Consider the following 17,864-nt stretch of genomic DNA (forward strand, 5'->3'; position numbering starts at 1 on the left):
GTATATGAGCAGCTTAGCCACTGCTAAGTGTATCTTGGTTGATCTTGGTTGATTGAAGATGGAAGAGAGTGGGTGAAGACTGGGTTTGGTAATGGGGAAGCCCAGATGATTATTTGAGTCCATATCTGTGGTTGCAGTTTCATAAGGACCATCTAAGGTTCAGTGGGAACTGTGTTCCTTGAGGTATCCTTGTGTTTACTGTTGAATGTTGTATCTGATGGTTATATTGGGGTGCATATGCCTCTTTCAACTACTAGGTGAATGGTCAATGTCAGGGATTCAAAATAGTTTTTCGTCCTGATCGGTTGGTGTAGGTGAGTTCCAATTAGGTCATCAGGTTATTGATCAGCAACCTGTTTGTAGGTGCATACAGGGCTGTGTCATCTTGCCTACTTGCTCAATCACATTTGCATCTTCTAGTACTTGAAACATTTGAATGCTGGATGCTAGGCACTTGGTTATTCTGTAAAGGAATAACTGAATCGGTACATGCTTTGTAAGGAATATTGTATGTTTCAGGTCACTGCTTCAAGATAAAAAGCAAGTCTTGTTTCCTTGACTTTTGGCCATGACTCTGCAAAGTAAGCACAGGTCCACCATGCTCTTAACACAGCATAACATCAGCAAGAATGTTCAAGGGAATGTTCAAGGGACATGAATGAATGGCTAAAGTAAAATAATTCCATTTGCAGATGTGCAAAGTATTAAGTGAGGGGTCTATGAAATTCTATGAAATGTTTACATTATCAGTTGTAGGATTAAGCTACATCATTTAATGAATGTCACAAATTGTGATTTTTAATGGTAGCTGGGTGGCTGGTGGTGCTCCATGCACATTGGTTTAAGGGTGCCACAAATCACTGTGACTTTACCGTGATTGGAGGTTGGGATTTGTAATGACCTTATGGACTGTGTCTCAGTTTTGAAGATTAGTTTCATAGATAAATGTCCCCTGATCTAACACACCTGTATTTTGGGACAAGAAACAGGCTGTTTTATTTAAAACAATAAATAAATATTAAAGGTGGCACCTGCGACGGATTTGGGCAATTTTTCTCTTCTTCCCAGGGGGTAGCCACCCCCTTTGAGGCTAGGGAGGGGAGCCTGCTAAGCAAGACCCTCCCTGGCGGGCTGGGAGAGTGGGACCTCGCTGGGAGTTACTCCCCTCCAGGGGAAAATAAATTCCATTCCTACCAGCAGCTCCCTAGAAAGAACACTACGGCTGCCTATAAAGACTGGTATTGCTGTGGATTGGCATCCCCAATATACTAACATTACTCCAGTTAAAAGCTGATGGAGATCAATACGCCCAGTGGAAATACGGCAGCGAGAATAAAGAGAAGAGGAAGCTGGAATTTCAGGAGAAGAATCCTACGCAGAGGCACAACTCTGACGTGAGAATGTCCGGGAGGGGCAGAGCCACGCTAGACTGCAGAGCCAATGGTAGTGTGGAGAGAAAGCAGAAAAAGAGATGCTGGAAGGCCGGCGTTGTGAAGGGTGACAATGCCGAAATGTAGACAGAGATGATAGACTGTCTTGCCTGGAGGCACAACCACACAACAGTCATGGTGAGCCTGGTCGTCGTTAACTGACACAGACACCAGGCCACAACAGAGAAACCAAATCGCTGATCTCCATACGAGAAATGTAGCAACTGCCAGGCAGGAGAGTGTAGAGCGAGAGAGCGAGAGAGACAGACAGATGTGGAAATGGCAGTGTTGTGAAGGGCGACAATGCCGAAACAGAGACTGGGACAGTAGAGTGACTGTCTCTCCTGGTGGCATGACCCACAGCAGCCGTGGTGGGCATGGGGCCCATTAACCAACGCAGAGACCAGGCCGCAAAGGAGAAGCCAAATCTAAGATCTCTGTGCGAGAAGTGGAGACAGCTGGGCAGGCAAAGGAAAGCGAGCACTCCCAAGAAGTTAATGCCAAGGGGAGGGAAAGGCAGTTACCTCCCAGAGCTAAGCAAATCTGAATGCAAAAGGGGCTTAGCTAAAAAGAGAGACGCAAGAAGCTGGTGAAACCAAAAGGACTATGAAAGCACACAAAAACCGATTGCTGGACATGGACAGACGCCCTAGAAAGATTCTGCTGAGTTGAGAAAATTAGAGGGCCATGAGTCTTTGAAGAGCCCAAGAAAAATAAGTAACATTTTTCAACACTTGGAAAGCAGGGAACCTGGAGGGTTCAATCACTCATTCGCTCAATCCTGAATCAAGAACATGTTCAAAGGGAATGTCCAAGGTGGTCAAATCGGACTAGGTGAATACCTTCTCCTTTTAAGGAACTGGAACCATTGGACTTGTGTACAGACTTAAAACTTGGTATATAGAGTACTGAAAACCTTACTTTGACAAACTATTGGAAATGTATGTTAGACTGATGAACAGTACTTGGGAGCAACTCAAGTAGTATTGGCCAGAAAAAGCCAGAGTGGCTACTGCTCTGGCTAATTTTTATGTTAAGTTGTCTCTGAAAATTGTAGAGACAAATAGAGGTTTGTTTTTGGACTTGGGACTATTTTTGATTTGGACAATTGACAAGCACCCTCAGTTGAATTTTTAGGCAGAGAAAATCCCTCATAGTAATAAGGACAGGTATGCAATTGCTCTTTATTTAAAATAAACACCCTTGAAATATGAATGTCTAGTCCAACTCGTCCTGATTCGCCACAGATCCTAACTTTTCATTTTGGGAAGAACTCTGAATATTTCACACAAATACAGGCAGCTTGCCTGCCGAATAGAAACACAACCTGTCTGCTATTAGCTTGCTAATATTCGCATTCACAATGCACACAAACATCCATTTGCATAAAAAGCAACTCTGAATGACTATGCTAGAAAAGAAATATACAATATGCTCCAATATGAACATTCAAATTATCACCAGTTCCCTGCATTAAACTTCACACAACCGACAAGTATTTGCATCAGAGAAGACCATTGGGTTCACACATACCTTTCTTATTCTAGGACTGCTTCTATTCTAAATGTTGGGCAGTGTTGGTTTATAAAATGATAGAAGAATACTAGATAGGGTATGTTTGGCTACTCTGTCTACATGCTTGGATTTAGAATACAACATTTTGTTTTGGGAGTGCAATATCTAGATTCTTTTAAAGATTCACACAAGCATGCGAGTATAAATCTGAGATAAAAGAGGAATCAATGCTTCATTTTAATTGGCATTATGACCCTGGGAAGTGACGTGGCACTCCCCCATTGGCCAATTTCTACTCCATACTAGCTGGCATGACCTGGAAAGCTGATAAAGGACAATGACCCCCACAGTGACTGCCACAGGCATGGTTCTTTGAGCAGGACTCTCTCTCCACATAAGCACCGTTGAGAACCCTGGCCTCTTGCCCCAGGCCTCACCTGGTAGGGCGTGGACTATGCACTCCAAATCCACAACCTGCTCCATTCTCCCCCTTTCTTACCTTATATTTGGGTTGCGGGTCCTGGCTCTGCCTCCAGATACTGCAATATTCAGCAGGCTATTTCTGACAGACACAGCCTAGACCTTACTACGAGCCCCCAGTTCCCTCTCAGAACAGCCACAATCGGTTGATGCAGCCCATAGGGATTTACCAAGCACTGTTCCTCTCTCGGCATGTTTCTATGTGCTCACTGAGAACTAGCCAGTTCCCAGCAACCACTCCTGTCAGATTGCCTTCTTTTGTTAATCCCGCAACCCCAAATAGAATCATAACATCTTTATAAACCCCCTGCATCAAGCCATACTTGGAATTATCAGTCCATAAACCTCTTTAAATGGTTCAGGCCTTTAAACTCCGTCTTCAGGGCCCATATAGCCATGTACGGCCCTGGGGCAGGGTCTATAAGCTTAATTAGAAGTACACTTAAGGCAGAATCTTTTCTTTTCTGCACAATGATATTTGCATAATTGACACTGATTATTTAATGGACATTGTTTTCCTGGGAATAAAGGTGATGATAGCCTCCTTCCTATTTCACTTTAAGGGGTATAGAATTCTAGTTTATATGTTCTTTTAATGTAAACTATAGTTTCCACATTTATAAATCGATTGCAGCAAATCTGTGATCCACGTTGTACACCATGGTTGCAAAACTCAGGGATTTATTAATATGTGGCTACTGTTGGAGAATAATATTCACAGCACAATTATGCATTCTAGGGTAGTCTCTTTTAAATACATTTCTATAAAGTTTCCCATTCAGGCCCAGCCAATATTTAGACATAGCGTGTAAATGATATCCTCAGAAAGCTTACAGTTGTAATTTAGGGATTAACTAGTTCTTGGGAAATATATCTAAATGCACTGGGGTGGTTGTGCTCACTTTTGTTTTATGTTGTTAAAAGACCAGGACAGGTAGGATCATCAACATCTCCAGGCAACCCTGCCATGTTAGGTCTACTCCTATACTATCCCCTGCTTACAAATTCCTTCTCGGGCAACAGGTTCTCTCTTAGGAAAAGCTTCTTCATTTGGCTTCCTCTGGAAAAGGCCTTCTTAAGGAAGATGTCCAATCGCTACATCCCGGTGGAACCCCTTTCAGCACTTCTCATGTCAGGTGAGCTCCCTTCCTCCACAGTTTTGCCAAGGGCCCTCCCACCTTCTGTGTGTTTGGCCTTCAATACCCGACAAACCCCACCCATGCAACATCATTTAATGCAGCAGGTTCTGATTGGACAGGGTCTATGATAGGTTCTCGTCAGATATTGAAACTCCCAACAAACCTCCCCTTACTTGACCCTCTGTATTTTTTTCAAATGAAAAGGTGATACATTTCTCTCCTCTCTTCCATAATTATGATCAAATTGGACTAAAATATGTCTTTCCCTGATAAATTCTTGTTTGGATCTGCACCTTTATTATAACCTATATATAGATAATCACATATAGCTGGAAATATGGGAAAGGTATTAAAATATGCAAATCTATCATTAGTTCATACATATTAATGTCTTGTTTATAGACATGTCCCGTGGACCACTTTGCTGAATTGCAATCTTTATTTGTTTTTAAATCAGACTCAAAAGTTATAGCCAATAATGCACTATTATTATTTATTTTTTTTTTACATGTAATTATATTTAAATAGCTGTGCTTTGCATGTCACCAGAGTTCTGTATAAACAGAAAATAGGTGCTGAACAAACATTCTGAGACCAAAGGCCATGAAGCCTACATGTACGAGGTGATGGCTTATTGCTCTGCTCAGGTAAAAGGGTTCTGGGTTGTGTGAGTCTGTGTCCCTTTGAAGCAACCTTTTACAAAAAGAAGCAAGACCATGAACTCTAACCTGGCTTCTTTCATAAACTGTTGAGCACTTTCAAAACTCAGTTCATGGATTGTAAATAATGGTTCATGGTTTGTATTTCTGAGACCATGTCATATGCTTTGAATACCCACAGGAAATAGTTTAGTTACTGATTAATGGTGGGTCCGTTTTATCAAAAAGTGCTTTGGATAAGCACAGCCCACATTTACAAGTTTCTGGCTGTGTTGGCCGTTTTTAAGTGGCATGCAGAAATAAATGTTCATGTTATAATCTTCACTTAGTAATGATAACTTAATAATGTAGACCTTATCAAAAAATGTATATAAATCTGTATAATACATACTGCACAAAAATGTCATCTTCTCACCGAATATTAAAATACACTTTATGGGTCATTTATGTAACATGGTTGCAAAAATAAACTCTATTGCATCAGGCATTTTACTTGAAAAAATAAAAACTGTGTTCTGTTACATTTAACATTGTATGGATGAAATGTCATGCACAGTTCACCTTTTTAAGTGAAATGCATTACATGTTTCTTCAATAAACATGACAGATTCAACCTGTTTCTGCTTAATAGTGCTAAATAGGGACAACACTTTTCTTTTCATTTATAACTGGCTACTTGTTGGATAGATGAATGTACTAAAAGCCCTTTCTAGTAGGTTATTTATTGATTCTTGTTAAAACATAATATTTATTTATTTGCATTTATAAAGCACACAAAGCGGCCCTGGGGCATCGTGGCGCTGTTACAGAAGTCTTACTTAGTTGCGAGAGTGGAGCAAAGTAATGATACAGCAGAACAATAACTACAAAACACAAGAAAAATTACAGGTTATATCATTTTTAAATTTAAGATCAATGATAAAAGTATATGCAGTGAATATAACAAACACATTCTGTATAGGGAAATGCAATACTTTGGCAACTGTGATATTTGGTTTAGTTGTACTTTTAATCACGTTCTATTGTAGAATCACAAAATTCATTATTACTGATTTTATATCATCAAACTGTAAAGGTGAAAGCCAAACTGTACGCTTTAGACCTGAACTCAAAATCTGAGTTTTAATGAGAGCAGTGAAAAGATGGACTGCTGGAGTATTTCCTGACACTCGTCTCTAATCTGATCAGGCCCATATTTAAAAGACATGCTAGATAAGTTTAGAAATCACACAGGCAGTATAGGTCAGGATAGCTCAGTGGCAACGTGCTCAAAGCAAGACGACGCAAAGCAACACAGATTTGAATCCCGGGTCTGGGCTTAAAAACCTCTTTGGTATTAAGTGCGTTATAAAAAAAACAATTATAAAATTATAATTAAAAAAGGCTGAATCAAAATTTGGCATTCAATGCCTGGTTCTCATACGAAAATAAATAATTTTTAGAGAGTAGATGGACACCAAGGAACTAGCCTTGAAAGTAAATGAAATAGTATACTTCTCAGGAAAAACTTTTTTAAATGTTTTATTTTCGGTGTGCCTATACTGTATTCTTAGATTCCAAGGCAATCCAATTGCTGGGTATATACTCTGTATTTTTAGCAATGCAATGATGTCCTCTGCCTGCACTTAGGGACCAACAGTGGGGTGGTTTTAGGGGTCCAGGGCTGCTCCAAGATAGCAGATGCTGGTCCTGAGCAACGACCATGCAATTCCCTACAACTCTCACTGTGTCTGAATCCATTGTTCCTCACCAGTAACTTTCTCACAAACACATTTTCTTCAGGCATCTTCCATTTGCACAAGTTTGTTCCTCATCAATATCAGACATGCATAACTATGTCTTGTATAGATTCTAATAGTTCATCTTTCAGAGTCAAATAACTCTTCCTTCACTACTCTTTCACTGGCCACCCTGCATTCATATCTTTCTGTACTAAAAGCAATTCATAGTCCTTTTCATAATGGTTTTCCATTCGTGCTCCCTAATGAGCACATTCAGCGGCAGCCTACGAGCCGAAGTGGTGGAGACCAGAATGCTAAATGCGCCTCTCCCAGCTCTGCAACTTTTCTCTTCAGATACTTTGGACTAAAACTCCCATGATCCCTCAACATTGACAATGCTGGCTCAGGTTGATTGGCGCTGTAGTCCAAAACATTTGGAGGGCCAAAGGTTGCAGATGCCTACGTGTCATCATACAGGGCAGTGAGTGAGGGTGGAGAGGTGATAGAACCACCTTGCTGTTTTTATTTGTTAATCATCACCCACATATTTTTAGAGATAAACGTTTCCATGCCTCAAATTCAAATGTGTACATTGCATCAGTGCAGTTTTTCAATGCCCGATTTTTATTTTTTTTGCTATGACTGCCAAATAACATTTTGACTGCACTTTTTTTGACTGTTGGACTGCCTACTGTGGTAGTTGACTTCCTAGTCCTTGGTCATGTCAGAAATAAAATGAACCCATCCTACATTCTTGTTCTTTTAGTATTACATTGGGTGTTTCAGTTTCAGCAGGGTGTCTCGGTGCATATCTATCCCCAGTGAGATTCTTAGTCTGCATTCATTACTGCTAAATATGCATATTTTCACGGGCTCGGTCTTGCATGGGTAGGAAACCAACGCGGACAGAACAATGTCCAGGTTTGTGTGCAACATGATAAATATAAAAGTTGAATATCACCATGTTGCAAAACTTATTTAGCACTCATGTTCTTTTCAATAAAACCAGTACTTAATCTGTTCATATAATTATTACATCATGTGATGTCCATGAATGGAGGACATTCGAAATGTAGCCTTCTGCCTCAATAATCCACGGTTATCTGTTACAAGTGTGTGGCGTGCATGTCTGTGGTCGCAGGAAACACCATTAGGTGAATCGTTTCAAAACTGCAGGTCAAGAGGATGGAGTTCCACATGTGAGGTCATCAGCGCCTTTTGTTCTTAATTTGAAATGATCTTAGTTCGTATTCTGTTACTTGCCTTTTACTAGCACGGCTGAACCAACCTTGTTCAACAACAGACGGCCGCTTTAGACTTTTTAAAATAATGTAACATCACCATTGTTAAAGCAGGCTCTTAGCTATTTTTCTCCTCGTAACACAGCTAAAATACATGAAGGTGTAACGGCCACTTGTTCCTTCTGTGACATTGATTTTGTTCTTTTTAATTATACTCGTGTTCATTTATATTTATGTATTTCCTCAGTCAGAAGTAAAGCTATCAGTTCCAGTCAACTGATCCTAGCCGGACATGCCTGGGGGCCTGCCACACAGGGAAGTGCTTAAATTATAGATGAAATGGCCTAATGAGTTGTTCATTAGGCGGACCTGATCCTGGGTTTGATCTGCTAATGTTCAGCAACAAAAGCCAGGAATTACTTTACATAATTTGGCAGGCTGAGGTCTAAGTGGGATTTAGACATGGTCAATAAATTCCATTTAATGGTAAATTACAAAGGCATGCAAGATTTAGTTCTAAAGTAGTCATGACGTTGTTGCGCACTATCGGGCAAAAGCCGCAGGCAGGATTTGCAGGCATTTTTAGAAGATAGATTCTATTAAAAAAAAGCTATGATTAGCAATGCTTCAGAATGTTACCTTGTTTTGAAATCACTATAGGCATGTGTCTGTCATCATGCCAGTTATTTCTTTTTTCTCCTCGTAACCCATTTATAATGTGCGGTAGCCTGCAATATCCGTAAAAACACTTGGAAATAATGTTCCAGTTGCAGACTGGTTGGGACATCACAACTGACCTGTAATAATAAAATTACATCACAACTGTTTCCTACTCAGTTAATACACTTCAGTTGTGACATCACAAAGCCTGCTGCGTGAGCCAGCAATGGTCAGAATTCCAGCTGTCACTGCAACAGTTAAATAAAGTTGTTACAAGCTTTTCAAATTCTTTCTTAAATAGTTTTCTGTGACGCTTTACAATGATGAATTTCCAAGAAACTTTTTATGGTAGAATGTTCATTTGCACGCAGCTTAAGTTTACCATGTGTTTTCAAGCTGCGTGTTATTATGTGAGATATATTTCTGGGATCACTGGTAATGTGTGGAGTTCTCCCCCTGTCCCCCAATCAACAGCACCACACAAATTGACCTTGATGGTCCATCTAGCCTTGTCTATGGCTCATCTAGAACCACTGAATCCCTCACCTCTCAGCAATGTTAAGCCAAAAACCAGACCTGTGTGAAGAAATAATATATATATATATATATATATATATATATATATATATATATATATATATATATATATATATATATATTAAATAATAGGTTCAATTCATATTTACACACACACTTTCTGTGGCACAACACAAAACTTAAATACAAAGACTCACTTTTTAGGCATCAACATTAAGAAAAGTGAGCCCCTCTACTGAGAACGAACATTGGCCAAATACCCTGTTCTATGGAATTTCTTCCACTCAGGAGGGTCTACAACCACGTTTTAGCTCATTGCACCCTTCACAGAGGAGAAATTACATTTGCATATCAGTCTTTGTCCCATCCACAAGGGCAGTCCAGCTCTGGAATGCTAGGAAAAACTCCTCTGAACAGGATTACCAACAGCAACCCCGGACACGTGTTTCTGGCTAGTCGGGCCTCATCAGTGAGGTGAAGCTGAGCCTCTCTAAGATGCAGTGAGCAAGGGGTCCACATCTGGATTACCATGGGTTACTTAGGATGAAACCCCAAGTTTTACAAAGTTACAAAGGAGTGTGGGAGCCCCTCTACTGAGAACAAACATGATATGATTTGATAGGTTATTTATAATGCGCTTAATACCTAGAGGTTTCTAAGTGTGGCCCTGGGGATCAAACCTGTGCTGCTCTGTGTTTTTTTTGCTTCCAAGGTGAACACGTTGCCCTGAGCTATCCTTCAGAGATGTGTCAAAAACCCTGTTCTATGGAATTTCTTCCACTCAGGAGGGTCTACAACCACGTTTTAGCTCACTGCAACCTTCACAGAGGAGAAATATCCATTTGCATATCAGTCTTTGTCCCACCCACAAAGGCAGTCGGACTCATCAGCAATTGCAGCCTAGGTAGTTTCAGGCAGTCTTTCATGCAAGGTCAAATCCTGCAACCCTCTTTCAATATTCACTCAGATGATTTTTAGGCAGCTCTCCCCTCTTTCATTGTGCGACACCTTTTAAGCTCAAAACAACACCTCCAAAATATTAAAATTAGGAGGTGCTAGTTTATTGACCCTGAAATTTGATTGAGCCCCTATGGTCCTCTCCACTCCTAAGGCCCAGCCTCTCTCTGGGTATAGGCTTCTGGAGTTATGAACATTAAACTATGGGAGGGATGAATCCACCCACTGGGGTTTTTATTTAGATTTCTGGGTTCCTCTTATCATGCGACATTAGACAGCTTGGATTTGAGCATTTCCCCCTGCTGGTTTGGTGTCTTAGGTCTGGGTGGTTCTCCTTCAGCTGTAGTCCCTCAGGCTTGGTCATCTCTCCCACTGCTCAGGCTCTAAAGTGTAGGGAGTCCACAGCTAGCGAGACCAGCCAATCGCTTTGGACCTAGGAAAGTGACATTGAATATGAACTACAACCAAGTGTAAGGTATGTATAAGTCGCACCATGACTGTGGGTACATGCCGTAGGCACTGCTCCCCATCCATGCACTATAGAATGCAGCTATGGCAATGCAAACCCAGTCTAGCAGCTCGCATAGCTGTCCACACTGAAACCCCTGACGTGCCTCACCACCTCTGCCATTAGTATGCAGCAATAACCTATGAAAAATGTTAGTCTAGCTGGACACATGAGTCTCCTGCACTAGCACTCAATCCTAATCCACCTACAGCGCCCGCCCACGTGCCTGACCGAGGGGCTGCTTACTGGAATCTAGCAATCCATACTAAGTCTTAGCTTGGTAGAATGCACACATGCATTTTAAAGTGAACTCTTAGAATTTCCCATAAATGGACTTCGGTCCCCAAGGTGTTCCAACCACAAAGCACATTGAGGCCATACAAATGAGTAAAGGGCGCTATATAAATTATGTCCCATTTCGGCACAAGGTTGCATGTCCAAATGGCAATTTTTGGCACTTTACTCAAAAACGATAAATTGTCGACATGAAATTTTCTAGGCTGATATTGAATTTCTAAACTACCATCTCCCCAACTTCTGGTTTCGGGACATTGGGGAGCTAGGAACACATTTTAGGTTGTAGCTTGAGTTCCCATTGTTGAATTTTGATGGAAGTTGTGGCAACATAACTGCCTTGGAATGAGCTTTAAAATTATAGTTGTTATTTTTCTGCAATGTCGGGATCTCAGGAAAATTGACCATATATACTTTTCCATGCAAATCTATAGCAACATAACTACATACATATGATTCTGACCATCAAACAGCAGACTAAGTTTCCATTCTTGTTCACAGTTTAATTTCCCTTCTGAACAGGGCATCTATTTCATTGTTGACTTTTGCCTGGCTGAAAGGCTAATGGTTGATCTGTTGCTTCTCTTAGATAGCAGCCCCTCATAAATTCCCCATTGGTGAATGCTTGAGTGTTCTTACTGGAAACTGAGCCCTTCTCAGGAAATAGAAAGTTAAAGTTGTGTCTCTAGAAACACAGTTATGTTTGTGAAGGTTACATTTCCTTGGGTACATAAGGCCTTATGCTTTTTTTTAATCATAATTGATTCTTGCCACCATTGTTCATTTTTCCGTCCGGATATGTTCACATTATTTTGGCAAGGGAATTTTGACTAATTCAGCTGCAAAAGGCACCCACTTCCATGATCACAGTTTGTGTTTGCAAATGCCATGCTTTCCATGTAAAATAAGCCTTTAATTGTGTGCTTTGCCAATCACATGAAATGCCCAATCAGTAAGTGGATTTGTCTTTATTTGCAACTGCATAATATGTGCCAGATGCAAATGAAATACTGCCTTTTCAGTTTGGCTTTCATCTCTGTATGTTTTCAATGCTCTGCATTTTAGGTCCAACGTGGCTAAATGCAGTTTCCTTTTTGTTGGTCGAAATATATCCCACAAGCCCTCCAAACCCCTGCTCTTTTCTATTGATTCCTCATCTGGGAAAGGGCAGGTAAGAGTAGGATGTTCTTTTAGTTGCATTATCAATGTTTCCTCATCATTTTGGTCAAGGACAGCCCATAATGGGTGGGTTGTCTTTCCTCTCACCTCTGGTAGTGGGTGGTATGGTCTCCATCTTCTGAGGTTCTAAGGTATGGAAGGGACCTCCTTCCTTCCTTTCTCTCTCCTCTTTCCCTTTTCCTTCCCATTTTCCTGGTCCCTTCCTTGACCCCACTTCACCCAATCTCCAGGGTGGAAATGGAAAGCATTAGTGGGTCTAAAGAGAGGAGCCAAAAGTGTTGTTAAGCATTTTTGTTGAAACCGTTACTCCCCTGATATTACATATGCATTGAGATACAACATTGCTTATAAATTAAGATATTTATCTAATTTCACTTTTTCATTTGTGAAGCCATCCTTCTTTAACATTTCTGATGAATACTAATTAAATTACTCACATGTTATATCGACTTTAGTTTCCATCCATGGTTTATCTGTAACCTTCATTCCTCAGAAGGCAACAGGTGATATTTTGTATACAATTACCAATTACAAAACTACCACGCCAAGACAGAAGACATTTCCAATGCTTCATCTGGTTTCTCTGGAAATTGTACAGGTACACCTTGTCACCTTCCTTGTACTCCTTTTTCATGTTCTTTAGGTCATAGTATGATTAAATTCCTTCAGCTGACTTCTCTAAGTTGCATTGAGCATAAGCAAAAGTGTGCTGGAGGTACTTTCTTAAGTTCTTAATGTACTCAGAAGCAGTGGACACATTGATCAGTGTCTGTTCCAGAGCTCTTCAGAGAAGAGCTGAGGTACACCATTTTTGTCCGGTCATAAGCTGAAATGGAAGCATTTTAGTTGGAGAAGATGGTGTAGACCTAATAGCCATCAAGACGACCAGTAATCAAATGTCCCAGCTGAGTCAAGAGTCAACCACAGACTTTTTTGATATGCTTACAATTGTTTTATTGTATCTCCCAACCTCTCCGCTCGATTCAGGCAGTAGTACGTGGAGTTTTCTCTTTAACCGTAGAATCTCCCACATCTTGGTTATCACCGCACTGGTAAAAAGACTTCCTTGATCCAATTCAATACTTTGTTGGAGGCTGAAATGAGAGAAGATGTTGATCATTAGCATGGCAGCAGCCTCTACCTTATGATTTGGTGCAGGAAGAAATTCTACCCACTTTGTAAACAAGCATGTTACAGTCAACATGTACTTGTTTCCTTGAGAGGAGTGAATCACAGGCCCAGATGAAATCAACTTGCAAATCTGACCAAGGCAGTGTCATTCCCTTTTTTGTAGTGAGCTGTTTGTGAGGGAATTTGGCTGAAATTGTGCACAACCAAGACACCCCTTTAGATATAGTTTGTGTGGCCAATATTCAACCTAATGCAAGATTTCCAGTGTCGTGTGAAAACCCCTATGAACAGCAGTGGCTGCGTCATGGGTGTGATTTCAACAGCAGACTCCGGAATGAGGTATGCACCACCCACTGGTCACATCCAGATACAGATTTTCATACCAACAACCTGTCTTAGATTCAAAAAAATTTGGAAATTATCAACAACACCTGGAGATCCTCTCTACCAGTGTAATCCATTTCTGTGACAGGAAAACTCATTGGGTCTTCAATGTGTTGATAGAATAGTCCCATAATCGGGTCCTCTTTTTGTGCAGTGATCAAATCTGCATCAAGGGCATCTTTACTCCATTGGGCAGTTTTCACTGTTGGAACGAGTTTGGGACCTGGTTATAGCTGTGAGATGGATTTCACCCAGCAGGAATTCCATCTCTATGAAATCACCCTGCAGAGCTCCAGTTTTAGCCAACTGGTCAGCTAGGTCTTTCCTAGTCTTATCCGGTCCCTTTATTTTGCGATGACCTCTTATCTTTTTTCAATACGTGGTCAACCCAGTAGAGGCTACCAGATCATCAACTGACTATTATTTTTCCATGATTTAAGGGTTTATTATTAGCACAAAGCATGCCTTGATTCTTCAGTTAATCAGGTGTTTCACAAACCCATCCTTCACATAATCAGAGTCTGTGATTGTCACCAGTTCTTTGAGTTGTTGGTGTACTGCAGGAAGGATGGCTCGGTGTACAGCCATCAACTCTTCCACCGGACTACTTCGGGGTCCAATTTTGTTACCTGCAGAGAGCTCCCAATTATCATTCACCCAGGCATTCCCAATGCCAGCCACTAGCTCTTTTTCCCCATTATTGTCAACATGGTAGGAGCACCCATCCTCATAAACTTTCGGTTTCCCCTGACACGTGGTCTTCATATACCTTGTGCGAGGAAGTTAGTTATGCCTTCATATTGTCTTTGGTCCTTAGACTTTCTTCCTCAAGACAGTTTTCTTGAGCCCAATCATGCAAGTGAGCCAATCCTTGCACTAGAGGACTCTTCTTGTTTTGCCTACTTCTGACCTACACAGGAAAGCCATGGACAGAATCCCGGAAGTCATTCTGGAATTACTTACATTCCCCACCCTGACCGTGTCACTGTGTAAGTACTGCAAGGGTTGTGAGGAGTCTCTACAATGATGTGCTCTCCCTGGATAAATGGCAGTACATTTTCAATGCCCATGGTCTTTAGGTCATAGTATGCCATACCATTGCCAGGAGTGCCTTTTAAAGGTCGTTGAAATTTTCCTCCACAGAGGACATAGTTTTGCTTGCGTAAGAGATAATTTTGTTGACCTTGTCGTGCTTTTGGTACAACACCACTGTTAGGCAGGTATCTGAAAACCCTGTGATCCAAACAGAACTCATAATTCTTATGGCTGTTATTTAGTCTAGCTGCTTTTGGAGTTCCTGGAGATTCTCATTTAGTTTCCTCCACAGTTCCGGAAGGCTGTGGCATTGGGGCTACCAGATTTGTGCTGGTGCCATTGGTCTGGAGTTGCTGAAGGGTGCTGCAAACTTTGTTTGACAGAGTGATATACCCACAATTCTAGAAGTTTTCATTTTTGACTCCTGATTTCAATCCGAGACAAGGAAAACGGTACATGTATATTTTTAATATGCAGAATAGGATTGTCTAGTTTAGACTATATTATAGTTGCTAGTGTACAGTTAGTTTAGGGTTTACAGTTGTTTAAATTTTAGGTAGAATTTAGAGTTTGGTTAGAGGGTTTGGATCTCAGATTTTAGCTTTTGCAGTCTAGCTTTTATAGCTTTGCTTTTAGAGTTTAGTTTTCAAAAAGATTAGTTTCCATAGAGATTAGGTTTTGTAGAGCTTGGTGTGATGAATCCTGAGATGTCCTCACTTCTCCCTGAGGCGGAGCCCCTTCCCGTGAGGCCAGGGTGGTGCAGCCACTACTCCTTAATCCCCCTCAGGGTGGTACTCAGTGGGAGGATCTCATGGGAGGAGACTTCCCCTCTGGAGATAAGGGAGGACATCTCAAGAGAAGGCAGTATGACATCCCCCACCCACCTCCATACTTGATAAACCCTAAATCTTTACCTATTTCCAACGTAGTTTATCAAACGCCTTCAAATTACTTGGAGCAGTACTAGTGTAGGTATTGCTAGGATTTCTTCTCATAAGGATCTTCTTGGGACCATGCCAGAAGACAGCAAACAAAGCTATTGGGATGAAGATAATGATTGACATATATGTTGGAACTGGCGAACCGATGCAAAATTATGAAAGTACCCATGACCCTCCAGTTCTACTACCCAAAGCATCATAACAAATATGTGGGACTGTGGATATTCTGTCCACCATCAGGAGATTGCTGCCACATGACCTGGAGTGTGGATGAACATGTAAAGAATGCAGGTCACTTGATGGGGCTACAAAGAGATGGATTCAAAAGAAACGATTGTATGAAGAGATGATATAGGAGAAAGAAACAGAGAATGAAGAGGGTTATGTAGTGGAAAACTCGACCAGAGGGGGTAGTGTAGAGGAGCAGGTGGATACATTTTCCTAAACCCCCCCCCTCACCTCCATCAAACGGGATTAGCAGAAAAAGGGCACACTGTGAGACTCCATGTTTTCTGCCTATATATCAGAGTGTATGAGAGACAATATGCGCTCAGACAGCCGTACCAAATGTACCCTCGCACAAAGTGTGGAAGGATGCCATATGGAAGGATGTCGGCACGCACCAAAGGACATCATGGAGCACTGAGTGAAATCTGATGTTAGCAGAGTGATGCCATAAAGAAGATATAAGAAGTCATGCTGAAACGATATGAAAATACTGAAGAGTGATTGTGTAACTGAAGTGACATGAAAAGATAAAGTAATCATGAATGCCAAAGAAGATAACATATCTTGTTGACCAATATGTATAATTGTGCAGTAACACAGGGTAGAACTGATATACAGAAGCTTGCTACATAGGAATATATAACGTGGCAATAATGGCCATTGTTGGAAAATCAACACAAGCTCGTGCAAAGATTCAACTCAACTATCTCAGAAACTGACCAGGGTTGAAGCGTCAGGAAACACTGGAAGAACCACCTTGTGTGCAAAACAAAGAGGGGTAAATTTTGGGATCAAGGACGCTATTTTTAAGGAATAGCTGCAAAGCACAAAGGGAGGCAGATGGATGAGTCATAGACATGAGACATAGTTCTCTAAGATTAAAGAAGAAGAAAACATTTGCAAGAGCCAAGTATTGGACATTTAAAGGTGTATAAAGTCTATGCAAGGTGGAGTGAGCAAGTCTCCAGAGGCCAAGGAGAGCAATGAGACCCAGCATAATTATATTACATAGAATTAAATAAGAGGCTGAAATGGACAAATGTGTGGTCTCTTCACGTGTGACCCAGGAGTCTAAGACAAGGGCTATTCATTACACCTCGAATGAAGACATTGATGTGCTTTCACTCCATTGGATGACCTAGAACAGAGAAAAGGCCACACAGTCAACTACAGATGTGAAACTTTGGCTCATGGCCGGACTGATGAGACATGATAGGCTAATTGGGAAAGCAGGGAGTAATCTGACGTGATTCAAGCACCTGGATTTTGGTTTGCTTACGTTTGCTAGCCGAGTCGAAATTCCAAGGTTGGGAGGGCATGCCAACCAATTCGTGGGTCTATGGGGCAACCTGCTATACAATGTTGCATAGACCAAGCTGCTTCCATTTTGTTTCCTACAATCAGTATTATACATATTTAGCAACAGTTTGAAGGTTGTCTTACAGATAAGAGACCGCCAATGAAGTACTAACCCATATACCTTCAATGAGTAGATATGTTCTCTTAATCCATTCCCTCCCGCGTTTAGGTTCTATGGTTTGCCACACAGGATGATGTGAAAGGTGACACATATCGGGGTATGAGACCCCTGTGTAATCAAGCTTATGTGTGAGTGAGCAAGCATCAATCTGAAGTTTGCAATATTACCCTGCTTTATTAAATTGCAAATAAAGTAGTACTTTGCCATATTCCTGAGTCTGTCCAGTTATTTGATCTGAGATCTTTACTGGTAATTCCATCTAGCCTAGCACAAGAGATGCTTCAAGGTGTTAGGGGTATGAATATGTTCTATTCATGATGAATCACAATTTATTGGGGTGTATAT

At 41.0% G+C, this 17,864-nt stretch overlaps 1 protein-coding gene across 3 annotated transcripts in view; it reads left to right on the forward strand.

Annotated features, from left to right (window-relative positions):
- C5QH8orf34 (chromosome 5q C8orf34 homolog) overlaps positions 1–17,864 on the forward strand; it is a 1,794,780-nt gene that overhangs the window by 924,193 nt on the left and 852,723 nt on the right. The window lies entirely within an intron of this gene.

Source organism: Ambystoma mexicanum, chromosome 5q (assembly GCF_040938575.1).
Source record: "Ambystoma mexicanum isolate Mex_15411 chromosome 5q, UKY_AmexF1_1, whole genome shotgun sequence".
In the NCBI taxonomy this organism is placed as follows: Eukaryota; Metazoa; Chordata; class Amphibia; order Caudata; family Ambystomatidae; genus Ambystoma; species Ambystoma mexicanum.